Raw genomic sequence first — 5,931 nt, 5'->3', positions numbered from 1 at the left:
GCGTGTGAGAACGTACGTACGTAAAATGAATAAAAGATTGGGTTTGTCACCGGGGACTGAGAGGAGGCCGACGGTCGGCCTGCAGACAAGGTGGCGTTGTCCCTCCACTGTCTGGAGCGAGGGGTAGCATTGCTCCGTTTCCGGCCTCATGCGGTCTCCCCTACTTCGAGGACCGAGAATAAAAGATTGGGTTTGTCACCGGGGACTGAGAGGAGGCCGACGGTCGGCCTGCAGACAAGGTGGCGTTGTCCCTCCACTGTCTGGAGCGAGGGGTAGCATTGCTCCGTTTCCGGCCTCATGCGGTCTCCCCTACTTCGAGGACCGAGAGTTGCCAGACCTCCGGGCGGCAACGATCTCGTCCACTCGCGACTTGGAGATGGGCGCCGCTGCATAGGCAGCGAATCAGCCCCACATCTCAGTGCACGTGACCGATGGCATCCACACAACTGTAAACTCCCCCCTCCTCGGGTTACAGGCGTCACAATACACCCAGGAACGAAAGGGCGAGCGAGCGCCAACTGCGGCTATCTAGATCGTACATTTTGCGGCAAGCTTCACATGTGGGACATTATCCAACTTCCACCAGACACACGCCTATATTTGGAGCCGCCGTCCTGCCTCCCGTGAAATCCGGAGCATCATCGTCCGGCCGCCGGCGTTCGCTTGGATTCTGACTTGGACTTGGACATATGACTTTTGTTCTTGAAGTAAATAAATTACCTACGCGTAGGTATATGCCGTTATTATGCATGGATGCCGGAATCGTTATGAACTCTAGACGGTGCTAGTTGTATGAGCTTTGCACGGACACTCGTACTGCGCTCAGCATACGTGTTCACTATATCCCCTATGTCATAGGTGGAGCTGTAACCGTTTATATTTTGCCATTCCACTTCCCTTGTCTTCCTCTTACCATCAACGGTGGGTCAAGAAGGGCCTCATACCAAAAGCCCCGCAAGTATAGCCAACTTAAATCTATAGGTTCTCGGTAACTTAACTATCGGGCTCACCTCGACACCAGGCTGTTAATGTGAAGATAACCTCCTCTCCCTCCTCGAATTGGAAGCTTAGCGCACTGTTCCTGCTCGTTCTTCGAATAGACTTTCAATCTTGGCAGTTAAGGTGATTTGACATTTCCCTAATAATGCATAAGGAGACCCCCCATATGGACAATAATTCTGTGTATGTTGAGATTGGGCATGGACAATATAAAGATGCCAAACTATGACATAGAAGGATTAGGCATGCGAATTCGCAAAGGATGAAACAGATGTAGTCTACACATGTTATTCATGGGTTTCTCTAGTTTGGATATGTCAATTTTGATAATGTATGTGAGTCTTGTCAGCTTGGCAGGCCGTCTAGACTCCCATTTTCAAGAGGGGGGGCAGTGAGCACTTATCCTTTGGAAATGGTACACTCTGACATTTGGAGTCCATGTCAGAATGTTTCCTTGAGTGGAAGATGTAGGTCCTATATCATTTTTATTGATGATTTCAATAGGATGACATAGGTGTACTTTTTGCAACATACTAGTGAAGCATTTGAAAAGTTTTGCAGTTTTAAGATATGGCAGAAAAGAAATTTGGGGGTTACATAAAATGCTTGAGATCAGATAATGGAGGAGAATTTATGTCAAATTATTTTTCTTACTACTTGAGAGACCATGGGATTAGAAGACACATTACATGCAAGTATACACCATAACAGAATGGTGTTACTATAGAAAGGAAGAATAGGATTATTACCAAAGTTGCAAGAGCTATGATGAATCAATCAAGCTCTTTTTTCCCAGCTATAGGTTAGCTAGATGTCATGTGTGCCTCAATAAATGAGTCGAGGTCTAACTCTAGTTAGGAACATGGTTAGGTTAGCATTGTGGTTTGAACTATATTGTAGTTGTGTGTAGTATGTGGGTTACTCAATGAATAATCAAGAATACTATTGAGAGCACTGTGCTCTTTGAGCTTGCCTCTCTCCATATCTCTCACTCTCCCTCTACATCTTGAACATGATATCAGAGCAGGAAGGCCTTATGTGGCAATGAGTAGAAGATGAAGAGTGACCTTGACCTACAGCTTGAAGAAGGAACCCTATGGAAGTGCATTGATAGCCACAGACTACACTTGGAATGGTATGTATCAATGTTCTTGAAGTCTACACTTGATAGAGCCTATTAGGGCTTGGAAGGAGGGGTCATTGGCCTTCACTAGAGCATGTGATGGAGCTAAACAACACCGGCACCTTTAGCAACAAATCTGCATGATCGGTCTAGACTGCACTTGTTGTTTTGGGGGTTGAATGGGCAACATTAGCAAGTGGGTACCATGACCAATGGGCTGACATACTTAGTATTATTTAGGGCCACTTGAAGCTCATTCGTAGTAGGATATATAGCAATCGTGAGTGCTCATTAGAAGGTCATCAACAACAGCCACATGGACTTCAGAAATTAGCATGGAGTTGGGAATTTGCACTTGCTTTATGGCTTACATGATCAAAGGATCTCAACCAATCATTGCTTCACTTTGGCATTACCAACATCAGGTGGATAGTTGGCAACTAGTGTGGCATAATTTATGCATGCTTGGGGCACTAGTATGAGGATCTGAAGCTCAGTTCTAAAATTTATTTATAGGCTACAAGAAGCTTGACAGATTGCACTTGAAATCTTGGAGCATATTGAAAGCTTAACTTGGTTTGTATGGAGTCAAGCACCATCTATTCAAATACTGTAGAAAATACATAGAGTTGTAAACATGGAAAATGTAGATAGATTTGACAATATTACACAGATAGTGGGTGAGAAGTTGGACAATACTAACTATGCAATATGGAAATTTTGCATGGAAAATTTACTGGTTGGCAAAGGGTATTGGGACCTTATTACAAGTGTAGAATCTATCAACCCAAGCTTCCAAAAAAGAGTCCAATTGTTGAATAGCTATGATAGTGGATTTTTAGAGCCTGTTTTTGAAGTGGAAAAGTGGCTCGGTAGGCGTAAAATACCAATTTTTCATGCAAACTGAAACAATTGCGGATCAATGAGCTGGAGTTATCGTAGATGGAGTTCAATGGTAGGAACACAATGCAAGTCTCGGTTCATTGATTAGAGATCGTTTGACCCCCCATTTAATCCCCTCAAGGTTTCACGTTATAAAGAAGCTATGTGATCTGAGATCCAAAAAGTGCATGATTAAGGCTAACTTTATAGATTTCGATGCCACGGAGCCAGCTATCCAGTCAGATCTCGAACCTTAGTTTGTTTGCCTCACCAAAATGCCAAAATCCACTTATTGGCATTGTGAAAACACAAAACTTGAACTAGTTATTTTAAGGCTTTAAGCCTTAAGCTTGGATTAAAGAGGCTTAACTCTACAAATTTGAATCGGGGGAGGGGGGTGCCATTATTTTCAGTGCCTCCTCCTTGATTAAAAAATGATTGTTTGTGCCTGTTGGCATCAAGTTGAGGGAAGAGGGCATCAAGATAGAGAATTTGGACACTCTGCAACAATTCAATCCACATGAAAAATGATTGAGTAAATGGAAATATCAAATTTTAGTCTTTCTCTCTTCTCTCTCCTCTTGTTGTGTGTTTCCATGGTTGATTCTATGAGAGAAGGGGGTGGGCTAAGATGAAAGAATTCGATCGTTGTCATGAGGTTCTTTGCTCATGGTCTAAATATAAAACATTTATCCTTTACAAATATCACTTAGTTAGTTGAAGTCTAGACATACTACATAGAATCTTGCCTAGTGCAATAATCATAAAAACCTAAGTCCACCAACATACCACATGGTGTAATAAAGGTGGGGACTCTCTACCTTAAAATGGAATAAATTTATCATGGGCCCTTGATAAGATGATTGTTTTTGGATACTTACTCTTAACCATCCTTGTATTTCTTACATGAAGTTGCTACGAGTTTTGCAAAACATGCTGCATATGACATGGTATATGTGACAATGGACAATCAAATGGCTTGGATGAGGCCATGATTACATATGTCAGTGATGAAGTTATTCTGATAACATGTCTCACAAGTTCATTAGAGTGAGGAATCACTTAAGTCCATAAAGTATACTATGTTAGTGAGCATATGCATTGTATATGCCTTATATGACTTGCATGAAATATAACTTTGGCAAGAGGGAGTGAAGTCATGAGCAAGAAAGCCAGCGCAACTTTTGGCACTGAATAAGGGTGGAGGCTCGGAAAAGAGATCTACAGATTCGAAACACACAAGTGTTACTCAAATTGGAGCTTTGCAATACAACTCAAGCTTGGGAATAAAGGAGTGGTGGAACCTTCATCTCCTGCCAAGTAAGTAGCACTTTTAGCAGAGAACAAACAGTTTTTGTGGTTGTCCAAACTGTGTATTTAAAGGGTAGTAGCCCATACAAAAGGGGAGCTCAAGTATGAGTCTTGAGGGAGGACTAGGCATGACCTGTGTATGCTAAGTTTGATCTCCCATATCAAGAGTGACATTAAATCCACTCTCTTGAGTCTTTTAAGAGCTGAATAGGGACTGTTATTGGTCTTCCAATCATGTAAATTGAAGGACTGAAATTTATCTACTTGCTCTATTGATTATCTTGACCCAAAGGGCTCATCCTTGCTCTTGGAAAGCTTACTGCAAGCTCCTATTGTAGAAGCTTGATGAGGGATATGTCAAGAAGCCTTCTTGACTTGATTTTAGGAAGAAAAGTGGGCTGAATAATTTAGCCCAAACAAAGATTTGTAGCATCATCAAGTATCTTTCTCCCCTTGAAGATTCATGGCATTGCTATGCTTGATGCAAGTGGATATAGCATAATCATTATGGAAGGGGTAACAAGAGAGCATCTTGATTGCTCTATACTACGTGCTCTGAAATAGGTGGCCAATTTTAAAGCAAAAAAGGGGGGCAGGAATTCCTTCTTCTCCCCTACTTCTACATGCCTATTACAAGCTACCTATTGCTTACTACATGTTCTTGAATATAGAGCTGTTTTTGTACCTCATCAAAGTGTCTTCTTAGGAGTTAAATGCCATGAATATGGGATGAAATAGGTAGCCCTCATAGTGATTTGAGGACAACAGTGCCTTTTACTTCTCTATTGCTCCATATGGTATGATTTATGATTGTACTTGGTTGATCTATACACTCTTTGTTAGGGAAAGTTTATGTTATCAACAAAGGTGAATTTCGAAAGTTTTATGGGCTGATTTAGGCTGAAATCTTTAGTCATATTCAAAGAACTGGCTACAACATTGAACTTTTACTTCATTTCTTGCTCTACAATTGATATCTTGTCAAATTATGCAAGTATTATGTGCCCCTATGGTAGGGAAATGCTTGAAGACCATTCATAGATGCTATGAATTGATTCAAACCTCGTATGAATCTTTTTTTGAAGCTCTCTTGAAGAAAAGTTCTTTATCCATCAAGCCTTGTAATTAACTCAGAAGCTTCACTTTACATTGAATGTAATCATACAAAGCTGAATGATGGGATGCAGGGTTGTTTTTTATACTTGTACTTAACTTTATAATCTGTGATTACTCTTAAAGTCAAGAAAACAAGCTTGGCTTGAATTAAAGCTTATGAGGTAACATGCTTGTGATCTATGCTAAGAACTTGCAATTGGAAGCCGTGGATTTGGCTTGGAACCTTCAACTCTTCTCTTATCTCTACCATCTCTGGAGTCGAAACTCTTGAACTCCAAACATTCTTCTTTCTCAAAACCCTGTGAAAGACCGTGAAGTACCTCTTGAACCTTTAAGCATTCACTGCAAACTACTTATCTCTTGAAGCCACATCTCCAATTATCTTGTCTAGTTTTCTTGCCAAACCCCTGTGATGACCTTCAGCCCTACGCGCTGCGACATTGGTGAACCTGACGTGAAGGTGTGTGTAAGAAAACTCCAAGATGGGGGATTCTTTAGGA

General features: G+C 41.4%; 1 pseudogene; it reads right to left on the bottom strand.

Moving 5' to 3' along the window:
* Positions 1-238: 238 nt before the first annotated feature.
* Positions 239-479, bottom strand: LOC148016682 (signal recognition particle RNA; annotated as a pseudogene).
* Positions 480-5,931: the final 5,452 nt, after the last annotated feature.

Source organism: Lygodium microphyllum, chromosome 23, assembly GCF_053477565.2.
Source record: "Lygodium microphyllum isolate KBCC chromosome 23, Lygodium_microphyllum_v1.1.10, whole genome shotgun sequence".
In the NCBI taxonomy this organism is placed as follows: Eukaryota; Viridiplantae; Streptophyta; class Polypodiopsida; order Schizaeales; family Lygodiaceae; genus Lygodium; species Lygodium microphyllum.
Note: the sequence above shows the minus strand (reverse complement) of the source record. Positions and strands in the feature narration are given on the sequence as shown.